This window comes from Panthera tigris, chromosome A2, assembly GCF_018350195.1.
Source record: "Panthera tigris isolate Pti1 chromosome A2, P.tigris_Pti1_mat1.1, whole genome shotgun sequence".
Taxonomy (NCBI): domain Eukaryota; kingdom Metazoa; phylum Chordata; class Mammalia; order Carnivora; family Felidae; genus Panthera; species Panthera tigris.
The window spans coordinates 43,167,062-43,183,438 of NC_056661.1; positions in this window are offsets into that span (position 1 = coordinate 43,167,062).

The window sequence follows — 16,377 nt, forward strand, 5'->3', positions numbered from 1 at the left end:
TAGATGCTGGTGAGCAATACATGGTACAAAGAGGTCAGTATTTTTTTTAATTTTTTAACGTGTATTTATTGATGATAGAGAGAGTACAAGCAGGAGAGGGGCAGAGAGAGAGGGAGGCTGAGGATCCAAAGCGGGCTTCTCACTGACAGCGCAGGACCTGACACGGGCTCAAATTCATGAACTGTGAGATCATGACCTAAGCCAAAGTTGCATGCTTAAGTTACTGAGCCACCCAGGTGCCCCTTAAAGAGGTCGATTTAAGGCAGGACACTCACTGGCTGAAGCTACTTACAAATACAGTACCCTTTTTGTCCTGCTAAACTTAACAAGATATTTTTGCTGAGTGTATACATAGGGTTACATAAAAACAGTTCCACAATCTTTTACCTGAAATCTTCACAGCCAAATGTATTTTAGAGTTTAGAATATATTAGAGTAGGGATGAATGAAAGAACTTCCAGGAGCTAAATGTCTAAAGGACCAGATAATAAATATTTTAAGTTTTGAGGGTCATATGGTCTCATCTGCTATAAGTATTCAACTCTGGCTTTGTAGCCCCAAAACAGCCATACACAGTACATAAATAAGCAATCATGTTGGGTTCCAGTGAAACTTTATTTACAGAAACAGGGGATCTAAATTTTGTCAGCAATATCTGGTTTTCTGATCCCTATTTTAGTGTTTAAAAGACACTGTGGTACAATTTCATATATATTTAGACGACACCTCTGGTGGACAATGGCTCGGTCAACCATTTCTGGTTTAGCAGCAAAACATGTAAATACACATGGTAAGTTGGATAAAACAGACTAAAAAACCTCACATTAATTTAAGACCAGTTTTGCCACCCAGCGAATTTTGCCATCTACTCTACAAGGATATTTTAATTTTCAGAGATTTAGACAAGATAGATTCTGGAATTGCAAGAAAGGGACGGGGAACCTATGCATATTCTTTTGTTGAAGTGTTCAAATTTGATACTTTTACATTGAGAAACTCCACCAGAGAAAAAGGAAACACACATGGTCTAGAGAGGACAGAGTATGTTCAGTAATAATGCAACAGTAACTTAGCAGCCGTGTCATGAACCAATACACCTGTTTTTCTAGGTCAAAGTAATATTTAAAAGATTGCATGGCCTAAAATTTTCATCTAAAACAAAGTGCTGGTGATGCATTTTTGAAACTTCTTTAGAGCTTCTGGAAATTCTTTTAAGTTTATATATTGGCCTCCTTTATTTTGCCTCAAGCAATCTTTAGGATTCTAGGAAACTAGAAATAATTCCTATGGCTATTTTGTGTGTCAGTGACCAGCATAAATTTTACTTATTGAATATTTCTAGGCCATTTACTGTGAGTAAATAACCAGCATCTTCTGATCTGGATTATTCTCACTGAGCTAGAGTACTTTCCTTCCTCAGGTAATCTAAACTTCTATGGATGGAACTTTTACAAATGACAACTGATATATAAATAATAGCTATTTAACCTATTTTTATAGAATATTGCCAAATGAAATATCTCCCGGGCTCTGCCTTCATTACAGAATGCTGATAAACAGTCAGATGGTGAAGGGCAATATTTGCTTTGTAATTGTACACTGGGTTGAATTGAACAATGTTAGAATATTAGAGCTGGAAGAAATATAAAGGTATTCTCTAGGTCAAACCTCCATTTTCATAGGAGGAAACTGGCAGTCAGTGTGATTGTAAATGAATTATCCAGCTGGTTAGGAGAAAGAGACAATAGTAGAAGCAACGTCTTTAGGTTCCCAGTTTCGTCTTTTTCTTGATAATACTAGATTGCCTGGCCATCAGGTACAAACCAAGCACAGACTATGGCATAACTATGAACTCTACGTTACGTACTGCACCACCTCTTGTTACAAGTAATACATATGGTGTTTATCTTCAAGGTAAGGTCCGAAAACTCTGGCAATACAGTGGAGACTTTGATGAATACAAGTCTTGGGGGGTATATCATGTCAGTTTGCTCTGGGGTCTTTAAGAAACACTTCATATAAATACAGGGTAAAGAATGAATGCGATGTTCTGATGATTATGGTTGCAAGAGATAAACCTACAACATAAATTGGGTTAGGCAAAAAATTCTTCTTGTTGATTCGCATCTGGAAATTCCAGGGGTTTAAGTATGACAGATGGTTTCATAATTTCATGATATCAGGTATGATTATAGGTTTTTTGAATGGCAGAAAACAATACAATAACACTCAGATATATGAAACTGGAATAGATGAAGCAGAACTCTTGACAGGATAAAAGCAAGCTGGGAGTATAAGAAGCGGCTCATGGATGGTAGGTGAAGTAGGATTAGCTAGATTTTGTGGGCTTCTGAGAGATTGGGTATTTTGGGTAATTATACCAGCCCAAGGAAAAAGCAACCATTCCTAGGTTTCAGGTATCTGGAGGCTTCTGGAAATTGGGATGGTATGCATTATAGCTCAGGAGTATTAGGTTCTATAAGAGGGATAGTTGGGGTGAAGGCTAAGCCAACTCTGCCAAAGGGAATTGAGAGGTTGTTTTGTTTTGTTTTGTTTTGTTTTGTTTTGTTTTGGAATTGAGAGTTTTTAGCCATGTTTACAAAATTGGGTCAAGACAGCCCTTGTGAAATATATTATATTGGATCAACAGATTTATATTTTAGCAACTTAATCATCCTAGTAATATTGGCAAAGGTCCTGACTTTGATTGTCATTGGTTTGGCTTACGTGCCCCTCCTTTTACAAAACACTGTACCCAGGTGAATGGATTTCTGATTGTCAAGACCCTGGTAACACCCTCGTTCCTGGAACTACAAGGTGGAGGCATTCCCACTCCAATTATATGGAGTGAGAATGTTTAGGGAAGTTGTTCCTCAAAAGAAAGTCACAGCTTTTATCAAAAGAAGAGGGAAGAATTGTTGGGTTGGAAAAAATAATGAACGTTCATCAAATAGGTTGGCCATATAATTTATCTTGTAAACCAGGATTCTTTTGGGAGAAAGGGGTACTGTTATTAGTTGTGCTTTGACATTTCAATAAACAGAAACTGTCAGGGAAAAATAAGTATGTGTGGTCATGCTAACATTACATGGTTTTTAAGGAAGATTTAGGCTTAAATGGGGAGTTCTATGCAAGTCAGAGAGCATGCATACAGAGACAATGTATAATACATATGCAAAATAATTAGTAGATCCATGAGCCTATACTGGAAGTATTTACTGAATAATCCTGCTGGAAAAGAATAGTTAGAAATGTATTGTTTGTTGCCTTGAATAGCATTCCAAGTACTTTGGATGATTATGCAATAGAGAGCGATCACAGGTTTTAGAATGCTGGCATAATTGAACCAAACCTTTGTTTTAGGAAGGTAGTTTTGTTTGTAATATTCCATGAATGGAAAGGACAAGAGATTTCAGGCAGCAGGACTATTCAGAGATCCCATTTTCTTTATCTTAGATTCCACTACTCTCGTCAAACCAACAGTATCCCTTTATTGGACTACTAAAGTAACTTCTTAACTTATCTGTGTAAGTCCACGTTTTACTCCATCCCTGTCATTCTCCGCATCACCCACAGTGATGTTTATAAGAGGTAAATTAAGTTGACTTTTTCTGATTAAAATCCTCAATTATAATTTGAAAGTATGACACCAATACTTGTTAACATGGCCTATGGGCCTTGCATATTTGAGCCTCTTTCTCCTTTTCCACCTGTTGTCTCTTGCCATTGTCCCTCTGAGAATGAAACTGGATCCTTTTCAAGTCTTTGAAAATGCAAACTTAGTCCTGCTTCAGGACCATGCCCTACTTTCTCCCTTTTGCTTAGGCTGCTAGTCTCATTCTCCATCCTTACCCATATTAATCCCTGCAGACCTACTTCCCTCACACCATGTACAGCCACTATTTGCCTGGCTATCAGCTACCTGTCCTTCAGGCTTCAGCTCAAAAATGCTGCTTGAACCCCACCCCATAGATCTCATAAATCTCATTTTTTAGTTCAAAGCATTACCATATTTACTACACATAACTATTCACCAATGTATATATCTGTGATTGATTTTGTTGTTTTCTTAAATGTCATCTGTCATAAGATGCCAGAACCTTGAGGGGAACAAAGGGTCTTAGGATTTATCACTAACACCTAAGAATCTAATGTCTTTCAGAGAATGGATATAAGTGGATAGACAAATAAAAATTTGTTGAACAAATTATAAGTGAAGAATTAATATGGAATATGATTTAATTTAAATATAAGTAGTTTAAGGTTTAGAATAGGTGGCGCCAAAAGCAATGGAAAGGAAGAATTTGTGAAAAAAAATTATCACATCAGCATAGCATATTCATTAACCTGAATATTATTTGTTTTCAATGTGGCTTTTATTCCTTGATTAAATTTGAAAGCCTTTAACTTTGAGTTTATAAAAAGCATTAATATGGTCAGTGTTTTTAACTTAAGGTGAAAAAATTAGCAACAGAAAGAAAAGAAATATTTTTTAAATTTAAAAATATATCAGGAAGTGATCAAAATTTCATTTTTGTTAGATTCACATATAAAGTTCACATACTTCCTTAAGGTATTTAAAGTTGCAAGAAATATATATTTTCAATAAGGTAAAGGTTCCCAAAGGATCGTTTCATTTGATATATAATCATTTTATCAAATGTGATCTAGGTGAATTTATTCTGAGCTTATTCTATATATATTTTTTGAGATGATGAGTTTTTTGTTTTTTGTTTTTTTAAAATCATGAATTTTAAGAATCTATTATTAGATTTCTTTTTTGGAGTAAAGAACACAAAACACTTGATCTTAATTTCATTTATTATTAGATATCTTAAATGTGAAAATAAATTAGAGAAAATTATAATGTAACACCATAAGAAAATAATGTCTCGTATTTGAAAGATAACACTTCCAGAAATTCATTTCTGGTACAAATTTTGTAGCACAATACTAATATTAGTGCTGGTAACATTAGGAAAGATGATGTTTCTGAATGAATATATTCTCAAAAAAAAGTAATAAAAAAACTTAGAGAAGGCCATAAAATTTATAAAATCACCGTTGTGATTGTAAGAGTAGTATTTTATCCTATTTCTAATGACCTAGAATCACAAATAAAAGCAACAACAGGATTACAGGAGTTGGTTTAATATGTTTTTAATCCTCATTAACATGTCAAAAGCAATTATTCAAACTTATATGAATAAAAGTTTTTATCCACATAATACGTTCAATTGAATTGCCTTTCAGCCCATTATCTACTGTGTCAAATCTCGTAACAAATGATATGTATATCTCAGGTGTGAACTGAAAGTTTGAAAATATGACCTGAAAATATGGAAACTTTGCAAAATTACATATATGTAAAAGGTAGACATTTAGGTTGCTTTATTTTGTACAATAATATTTTAATATTTAATTGAATAATGTGAAAAAATTCATATACATTTTTAAATATTCATGTTAGTATATTTGTCATTTCATGACAATTTTTTTCTTTCAGACTCTTGAGATACTGACTGGAAGATAGACATTTTATTTTGCTGCCGATTGTATGGGAGAAATTTTGACCTTACAAAGTGGAAATGAGGTTGCTATGGAAACTGGTAATTCTGCTGCCACTCATAAATACTTGTGCAGGTAAAGTGTTCTTTTATTATGAGTTTTTATTGATAATCTATTGGCACTTTTTCTATATGTGAAGCAATTTTCATATGCATAATATTTATGTTATTTGAATTCCTAAGTGATAAAAAATTTAAGGTACTTTCTATGGCTAATATATAATCCTTACAAATGCATCAAGCTCCATTTTTAAGCATAACTAACATTATTTCAATTACAAATTGTTAAACATGAAACTTTTATTTTAAAAGACTGCAATTAATGATTTTTGCATCAGTAAACAGTGGAGAGTAGTTCTTTTTTATTTACTTTATAGTGAAATCTTTAAAAATTAAACTTGAAGTATTTATTTTCTCTCAAATTAAGCTTTTGGTATAAAAAAAGCTATATTGAAATAGAAGAAAAAGTGATATAGAATTGTATCATAGAATTATATTATAAAAATGTTATATCAGAAATTAGGGCACCTGGGTGGCTAAGTTGGTTAAGTGTCTGACTCTTGGTTTTGGCTCATGTCATGATCTCACAGGCGGTGAGTTCAAGCCCCACAATGGGCTTTGTACTGACAGTGCAGAACCTACTTGGGATTCTCTTTCTCTACCTCTCTCACTGACCTCCCCTACTTTCTCCTTCTTAAAATAAATAAATATTCAAAAAAAATGTTGTATCCAAACTAGAAACAACTTTTGAAATTTTTCTTTCCATTTCAATGATACATGTTCTTTTATTCAACCTAAATCCATTAATATCCGTGTGTCATTTAGTTTATGCTGTGTAACAAACCATTCCAAATCTAAGTAGATAAAAGCAAGAAATAACCATGTGTTTAGTTGACAAGTCTGAAGGTTGGCAATTTAGGATGGGCTCAATTGGATTGTTGTTTTGGCTTTGGCTTTGGTGAATTATACCTATGGTCACCTCCTGGGTCATCTGGGACCTGGCTGGTCAAGAACATTCTTAGCTGAAACAACTGGGCTGCCTTGGCCTTGGTTCAAGTGATCTCTCATCCTCTGTGGCTCTGGGCTCTTTCACATGGTGACTGCTCAGAGTTTCAGGAGAAATCAGGGGCATGCAAAATTTCTTGATGCCAAGGCTTGCAACTGATACAGTATCATTTCTGCTACATTCTTTTAACCATTCTTAGTCAGAAGACCAGTCCAGATTCAAGGGGTAAGGAAATATACTTCATCTCTTGGTAGAAAAGCTGCAAAGCTGTAATCTAAAGAGGTACAAACATAGAAAAGTGAATAATAGTGGCCATTTTTCTAAATCATCAACCACAGTCTATTAGGATCATAGGGTTCTAATCTAATTGTCAAGTTTACTTTAGTGAGTTGTCACAGAGCTTGGATGTTGGCTAGATTTTCTCACTGTCAGAGCAACCGGTCTACCCTATCATGCCGCTTCCCACCAACTGTGGTAATGCACTACTGAAGTTCATGTATTTGTAAAAAAAGCAGTAATATATTGGGAGAACACAGAAACCAACATAGTAATTTATAATTCACAAAATCAATAATTATAAGAGACACATAATTAATAGCAATTCCAAGAAATGGAAAGATACACTAATCTTGAAAGTTCTGAAAATGCTAAAATATGTAGAAATCAACCATTAGAACCAGAAAACCATATAAATAAAGATATTTTTACCACTAGAAAATCCAGTATTTAGAAGTGCTACAGTCATATTTATTCAAAGTGATTACCTTATCTTGATTTGTGTCATTTCTAACTCTCTATAACAAAAATTCCAAGTTAAATGAAATGTCCCTTTTTAAATAATAGATTAAAAAAGGACAGAGCAGAGCCATCAAGGTGTCCTCAAATTATACATGTATGAATAAGAAATTCTCTTCTTAGCTTCACATTTCGGCTTTCTGTCAAAATTTAACATTAACATTTTGCCCTTTAAATATGTATATTGAATCAGCATAGTATCTCTAAAAGACCTTTTGTGTTAAATTAAAATAAATCATTATTATCAGAATACATATCAGATTTGAGAAATTCCAATTCTTCTACTAACTTTTATTTATCCAAATTGGATGTGATTCAACATGTCCTTTTGCTTAAGTCTAAAGAGAAAAACAATCATATGTCCTTGGTGCACAGCTTCCTTGTGAAAGAACACGTTAGATGTTTTTTTTTTGTTTTTTTTGTTTTTTTGGCCGTTAGCTATTTAAATAAAATAATCTGAGCTAAACGTTGCCCCAGAGGTAAGGATGTTGATAATGATATACACAAGAGAGCATTGCTTTAAAATTTTTTTTTCAACGTTTTTTATTTATTTTTGGGACAGAGAGAGACAGAGCATGAACAGGGGAGGGGCAGAGAGAGAGGGAGACAAAGAATCGGAAACAGGCTCCAGGCTCCGAGCCATCAGCCCAGAGCCTGATGCGGGGCTCGAACTCACAGACCGCGAGATCGTGACCTGGCTGAAGTCGGAGGCTTAACCGACTGCGCCACCCAGGCGCCCCAAGAGAGCATTGCTTTAAATATGTTTGAGGTTTTTTTGTTTTTTTAAGAGTTCTCATGGTTGTCTCCCTACTTGCAGATACTATGCTAGTTTGGAAAATTAGATTATCTGATGATGCCACAAGTGCTGTTTCTACACATAGGTATATCTTCTTTGCTTTCTCAAAACTTACTTTTTTTTTAATTTTTTTTTAACATTTATTTATTTTTGAGACAGAGAGAGACAGAGCATGAACAGGGGAGGGGCAGAGAGAGAGGGAGACACAGAATCTGAAACAGGCTCCAGGCTCTGGCGGTAAGCACAGAGCCCGACGTGGGGCTCGAACTCACGGACCGCGAGATCATGACCTGAGCCGAAGTCAGACGCTTAACCGACCAAGCCACCCAGGCTCCCCTCAAAACTTACTTTTTATTAATTCCAAAAGCTGGCAAATTTTTTACATTTATCTGTTTTTTTTTTCCTTCCTATTTTCACTGGTATAATCTTTTGAAATTTTTAATATTTTGAGTCTCCCCAGACTCCAAATTAAAACAAAATTTTGCCCCCAAACTCTTCCCCTGTTTTCTTTTTGTTTGTTTTAATTAACTTTACAACTTCTTCTAGCACCTTTATTATAGGCATAGGCCTTTAAGACTTTACTATATCATAGTCCATTAGGCATATATTATAATTTTAGAACATTTTTTAAAAACTGTGAGTGTATAGGGGCACCTGGGTGGCTTAGTCAGTTAAGCACCCAACTTCAGTTCAGGTCATGATCTCATGGTTTGTAAGTTCGAGCCCTGTATTGGGCTCTGTGCTGATAGCTCGGAGCTTGGAGCCAGCTTTTGTTTCTGTGTCTCCGTCTTCCTCTCTTCCCCTCCCCTGCTCATACTCTGTGTCTCTCTCTCTCTCTTTCAAAAATGATTAAACATTTAAAAAAATCTTTAATTCTGAGTCTTTAAAAGTTCTATTGTTCTATTTTAGTATGTTTTTAATATTGTGAGTAAATTGAGGCCCATTTCCTAAGATACCTAACTGGCAATCTTACACTTTTATATTATTTTGTTAATCTGTGTAATAGACTAAATAATGGCCCCCAAGAATATCTAGGTTCTGATATCCGAAAACTGAATTTTACATTAAATAAAAAAAAAAACATTTTGAGGGTGTGATTAAGTTGAAAAGATCTTGCAATGGGTAGATTATTCTGAAAAATCTGTGTGGGAAATCACAAGTGCACTTACAAGAAAAGAGGCAGAGTGGGAATGAACGCAGAGCCAAAGGCAATATGAAAACATCAGAAAAAGATTTGAAGATGCTGTGCTATTGACATTAAGTATGGAGGAGGGGACAGTCAGCCAATGAATGAGGGGAATGAAGGTCTAGAAGCTAGAAAGGGCAAGGAAACAGATTCTCCCAACACCTTTGGAGGGAGTGTTGCCCTGTGGATACCATAGTTTCTGCCCTGCGAAACCCATCTTGGAATTTTGACCTCCATAACTATGAGAAAATAACTGTGTGCTGTTTCAGCCACCAAGTTGTGCTAACAGGAGCTGTAGGAAACCAATGCAATATGTTTCTTCCTCCCTAGACCTTATGCTCCAGGAGGGTAGGAACTATATCTTCCTGGCACTTGGTAGTGCCATTCAGTAAACATTCATTCAGTAAACAGAACGAATGAGATTCAGTGTTGTTGGTCCTATTTGGATTATCATCAAGTGGAAAAATTTAGTCATATAATTTCCTTTGAGAAACAATTGATCTAATCAATCCCAGTAGATATGCGTTATGATGTTATTGTCATAGAGTTTTTGAGATGAAATTCTAGTAACATTTAAAGGTTTCAAAACATTTGAATGGAAATTCCATGAGGTTAACAGTTTCCATCTGCCATATTCTCTTCTGTTTCTCTATCACCTAGCAGATGGTCTAGAAATAGTTATCAAATAAATTAAAGGAGTTCCATTCAATTCAACAGATGTGTATTAGGACCTCACATGTTCCAGGCACTAAACTAGATGTTGACCTTCAGCAATAGGAAGGCCATAGTCCCCCCTCACTTCAGCCTACAGTCTAAAAATGGAAACCAACAAGTAAGTCAATAATTTCAATAAAGTACAACTTGCTATTTGAATAACATAGTAGAGAGTATATAACATGGAAATGTTCTAAGAGAACATCTGCTGCTTTTTTCAACCTTCCATCTATTTATATATTATATCTAGCAAATCTCTAGGTTTTTGCTAAAATAAAATGAGAGAGGCATTCCATTTGTGTGGTTTTTTTGTTAGTGTAAGGATGTACTTGGGGCCACTCTAAAGGGAGAGTCTGTCTGAAAATGAAATTAACACAGAAGCAAGACAATCCAGGGGAGAAAGTCACACTTTCTTTATTCTACCTTTGTAATATAAGCCAATAAGATGTCCCTTTGTCATTTTAGGCTAACTTGTATTGAGAATCTTTCCCTTGTGATGGAAATAATATTGTCTAATACAGGGTGAAAGATTTGTTTTTGGTGTAAATTAGTGAAGATGCTAAGTTAAATATAGAATTCCACTTAGGATAAATGCCTACTTACTGCTGGAAATGAGCAACAGAAGAAATAAAGGAATGAAAAAAAAAGACACCGTTTTCCTAGGAGGAAAAAAAGCATCAACAGATTTAATATAGACTCAGAAGTTTGATTTTTAGCCCCCAAATTGCTACAGCATGTGCATTGCATGTCTTTAGGGTAGAAAAGACAAAAACATTAATGGGATAATTTGGAGACCATGTTGATAAATGGAAGAAAACTCTGTTTCATTTTGTTTTAGACAACGCACAAGAAGTTTTCACAAAAAAAATTTGTTCTTGCATAAATATTAAACAAAGTAGCTGGAGCAAATCTATAGTGAATGTAATGCAGAAGCTGGAAACCATTTAGGATCAGATTGTGTTGATGTTAGAACATTACATGTGTGAGAAATCCAAGTTTCTTCATTTTATTTTTTTTAAATTTTTTAATGTTTATTTTTGAGAGAGAGAGAGAGAGAGAGAGAGAGAGAGAGAGAGAGCATGTGGGGGAGGGGAAGAGAGAGAGGGAGACACAGAATCCAAAGGAGACTCCAGGCTCTGAGTTGTCAGCACAGAGCCCGATGTGGGGCTCAGACTCAGGAACCGTGAGATCATGACCTGAGCCGAAGTCGGACGCTTAACCAACTGAGCCACCCAGGTGCCCAAAACCCGAGTTTCTGTAAATCTTTTGCTTTCCTGTGATTTTTACATAAAGATTGATAAATTATAAGCAAATTGTTAAATTCAAGTTTTCAACTTTCAAAATGAGACAATTATTTAAAAAATTTTTTTAAACACTAAGCAATAGGGTAAAAGTAAACATCAGCTGAATCATGTGCTGTGTCTGTTTTGCATTATCTGAGCTTAAAGAAAGCATAATTTTAAACCCAGGGCCTAACAGATGCTTGGAAGTCCTTAATAATGGTGCTAATGAAGGTCAATGTCTGGTATTATATTATAGAACATAATAAGAAATAGCAACTCTCACTAGTTATAAAGAATTTTAGTTCCATGACATGCAGTATTCATATCTTCTCAAGAATTTTGTCCTATTCTATTTTAAACTTTGTTATTTTAACAAAATATTATCATTTTAAGTGTAAGCTAAGTGGTAGTTTTTCCAAACTTTTCACTTAGTTCATAAATGTAAGTAGCTTATCTATGTGCCATTTGTGTTTATTTTGTTATGGCTGAGCACTTCTGTATCTATCTTACAAAATTATGGACTGAATACCTATTTGGTAAGTCTTAAAGAAGTACTAGTTATTCACTCGGAACCTCATTTTTGTTTCAGAGAGAAACTGAATGATTCAAGGAGGGGAACATGGAACTAGCAACATTTATTGGCAGAGTAGAATTAAAGGCTTCCTTTACGCATTCCATCTATATTATATTATGTCACCAGGGTCTAATGAACTGGTTTCTCTTTCTGTATTAATTACTCTTAAAAAATTCTTTATTCATATTTATTCAGTGACTCTATGCAGTTGTTTTGTTTTGTTTTTGAGAGAGGGAGGGAGGGAGAGAGAGAGAGAGAGAGAGAGAGAGAGAGAGAGAGAGAGAGTAAGCACATGTGTGAATGAACAGGGGAGGGCCAGAGGGAGAGGAAGAGAGAGAATTTAAGCAAGGTCCATGCTTAGCAGGGAGCCCAACATGGGGCTCCATCTCAGGACCGTGAGATCACGACCTGAGCTGAAATCAAGAGTCATTGAAATCAAGAGTCATACATTTAACTGACTGAGCCACCCAGGCACCCCTCTATTAATTACTCATGAGGAAGCAATTGAGACTAGAAATTATAAGTCTTCCCTGCCACCATTTACATGCAGTGTCTACTGACAAATGTAGTTATATTATTGTTAAAACTTCTCTCAAAGTAATTTATTCTTAACATTTAAATAAAGTTGGTTTTAGGGCTTATACAAATAAAGAAAAATAAAAGCCCTTTGTATCAGTATTTTTACATAGCTTGGCATTTTGCAAATGGAATAGCCTGAAATTGAATCTGGGGGAAGATCTCCCTCCTTCTAAACACTCACAATCAGAAGTCTATGATAAGGAGACACTGAAAAGTATTTATGATTGCTTGAATTTTACTCTGTTTCAAGCATAACCTTCTACTGAATTGAAAACCAGAGTAAATGAACTACCTCAGAGAGAGAGCCGCAAGAATGGAAATATGTACTGTGACCAAGATTTTTTCAAAGAAGACAATGTATCACACAGCAAATCCATGAAAATTGGCAGGTGTAATAAACCTGCTTTGCTCAAGGATCCCAGAAGCACATAATGGATATTCCTTTGGGTCAGAGTGTGATGAATATTGAGTACATCACAACCCACACTCTGCCTACGGTCTTGTTCAGATTTATTGTTAGCATAATAGCACCTTCAGGAATGGAACACCAGGCTATATTTTTAAGTCAAGTGACATCTTTGCAATTTCTAATAGAGATGGCCCAATTTAGAAATGCTGAAAACACCATTTTTATGCAATGCCTACTGATAAAGGTGTTAATACGATTATAAAATCTTCCTTCAAAGTAATTGACTCTTAAACCCTAAATGAAATTGTTTTTTAGAACTGATAACAATGTAGAAAAATTTTTCTCTTTGGTCAGCACTAGAAGGAAATGATTGGCATGCAGATGAGACATTCCAAAAGGAATGTTGACCCTTAGTAGATGGGAATGTGGGAAAGAGTGCTTTCAATTTGGAGTCTTTAAGGGAGATGGTCAGGTTCTCTCTAGTGGTGATAATATCAGGTAATGTTTTTATTTTAAGGGTACCAGAAATAGCTTAACCACAAAGTGAAAATAACATGGGAGTTTTGATAGAGTTTTTCTTCTACTTAAAACTTTCCTGAGATTTACAATCAAACTCCTTATGGGTAGCAAGACACTAGACAATCTGACTTTTTTCAGCTTCTTTCATCTCAACTTGTAAATATCTAAACTCCCCTTTGCTCACTACACTAGAGCCATAATTCTTTCTTTTGCTCCCAGAAATATCAAGATTGTTCTCTACTCAGGGCCTCTTCTATTCCTGTTGAGTTGCCTGGAACACTCTTCTTCAAATATTTCTATAGCTGGCTCTTTCCATTAACACCCATCTCAGATTAGTCACTTCTGTGGAATGATCTCTCAGAAACCTACCGAGGTAGCCAGTACCTGGTCTCACCACTGGCCCAAGTCACTCTCATCAACCTTTTTTACTGTCTCTAATGCCCCGTTCCTATCTGGAATTAACTTACACATTTGTTCATTGCTTGTCCATTTCCTGTCTATATCTAGTGGAATACAGGCTCTATGTAGGTAAAAATATCTCAGGTCATATACGTTGCTGCATCTCTTACACATAATACAGTGTCGGACACATAGTAAGCACTCAATAAATATTTTTAAATAAATAAGTGATTGACCTCTCAAAGTAAGCCCCCATGGCTACTTATGGGTGACACAATATTTGCAAACACTTAAAATTTTATTTTATATTTTTAGAATCCACTTTTAACATATACATTTTAATCACAATATATCATTTGGTTTCAGGCACTTTTTTTTTTTACTCTTTAAAAAATTCATGATGTATACTGAACACAAGAAGTTTGCTCAGACATACTCAATCTAGGCAGGAATAATTTCAGTGTTGTTTGTTCAAGGACTAGCGTACTTAACACACAGCCAGTGCTATTTTAATATTATTGTACAGTTGATACTCACTGATACTATGTCACGAATCACTTGAATATTTAAAACCTTTGAGCTGTATTTCATCTCAAGATATATTTATCCATTCCTTCCCAGTTCCAGGATTATCAGTCAAGTCAATCCTCCATGATTTCTCCTCCAGACTTTGGGAGTAGCCTTCTAAATGTTCTCCCTATTTTGAGGCATCCCCTGTATCCTTCACAAGACGTAGCTTATTGACACAAAATTCTATCAAGGCAAATCTTCATCAAGCACAGAGGATTTTGTCAACTCTCTATGTCAAGACCTCCACAGATCCCATTTCCTATGAAGTTCAAACTGTCTAATCAAGCATTCAAATTCAATTTCCTTCAACAAATATTGAAAGTTCTCCAATAATTTAATTCAGCCTGTGTCCTGAGCCATGGTTTTTCTTCTTCTCCTTCATGTATCCTTCCTTTAAGTCAGAGCATACTACCAATGAGATCTCTGCACTTTTTTCATTCCCAAGTCTCCCCTCATGTGAATGTCTCTGCCTGCATTGTCCTTCTTCAGATCTACTTCCTTCTGCAGAAGTCAAATCCAGTTTTTCTTACCCATGTTCAAATGTGACCTCCATTCTGAATACTCCTCCAAGCAACAAATAATTCACCTTTCTTCCTAATACTTATTCCATGAAGTGGAATTTTATTTCCATACACTTTGTTTAAAAATAGGTCATTTTTTTCTCACATACTCATTCTCAGAAATATTGTATTTACTCTTGTTGAAAATAAATGTATAATAATGGAATTCTCAGTTCTAAAGGGAAAACAAAAACTAACCTTTAATATTTGATTAGTTATACTTTATACCTCTTGCTTTATAGTTTATAAGGCATTTTTTAATAAGCTACAATTTTAAAAAAATTAATGTTTATTTATTTTTGAGAGAGAGAGAGACAGAGTGTGAGCAGGGGAGGGGCAGAGAGAAAGGGAAACACAGAATCTGAAGCAACTCCAGGCTCTGAGCTGTCAGCACAAAGCCTGATGTGGGGCTTGAACCCACGAACTGAGAGACCATGACCTGAGCCAAAGTCGGATGCTTAACCAACTGAGCCACCCAGGTGCCCCATAGTTTATAAAGTATTTTATGTGAAGTGCTTCATCTGTGCTTGAGAGTGACTGGAAGAAAGATCCTTATCTTTCTTCTCTAGCTGGGGAAATTGAAATTCAGAGGTACAAGACTCATCAAGGACCATAAGGCTAGAAAATATCAGAGTTTATGAGAATGCAATGCTCGGATGAAAAATTTTGTTCACCATTTATTCAAGACATTGCTTCTTGACAAGACTCAAATATATGTAACAATTTTTTTTTTTAAGTTGATGTCAGTTGTGTTTAGGGGCCAGCTTTTGCTCATAGTGTAATCAGATTGAAAGAGGTAGTCTCCAAAATTTTACGACCAACTTCTTTATTTGTGATTCTTTTTTTAATCCAATGGGTGGATATTTATGTTATATACATTAAAAAACAAAAAAATATAAATTAAAATTCTAGACAAAATAAACACTTACAGAATTTGTAACATTTTCTTTTCTCATTATCAGTAGTTCACCTTATATACTCTGTAGGTGCAAAGTGCCTCATTTTAGAGACTCTGCATTGTAAAAATAATAAAAGTATTTGTTTTATTTGGAAGAGTCACAGGGAAATAGAAAACCACCTGTACTTACAGCAATTCTCATCTCACCCGAGTAACAGGGAATTTGAGGTAGAAAAGTAGGCCATTTTTGAAAAAGTGTCATTAAGGTAGAAGTAGATAAAATTGGGGAAAAGAGATTTAAAACATCTGTTTCATTAAAATATTATGCATACCTTAAGAAAACACATGCAGTTACCTATTGCTGTGTAGCTAACTCTGTAATTCTGTGGGTTGTCTGGATATTTTCTATGCTGATTTCATTTTGGTTCTCTCTCATGTGGCTCACTGAGTTTAAATCAGAGTAAACTAGAAGGTTGGAGAGATGGAGAGAGAGATAGAATTACCCAGGGTGTCATAAGTCAC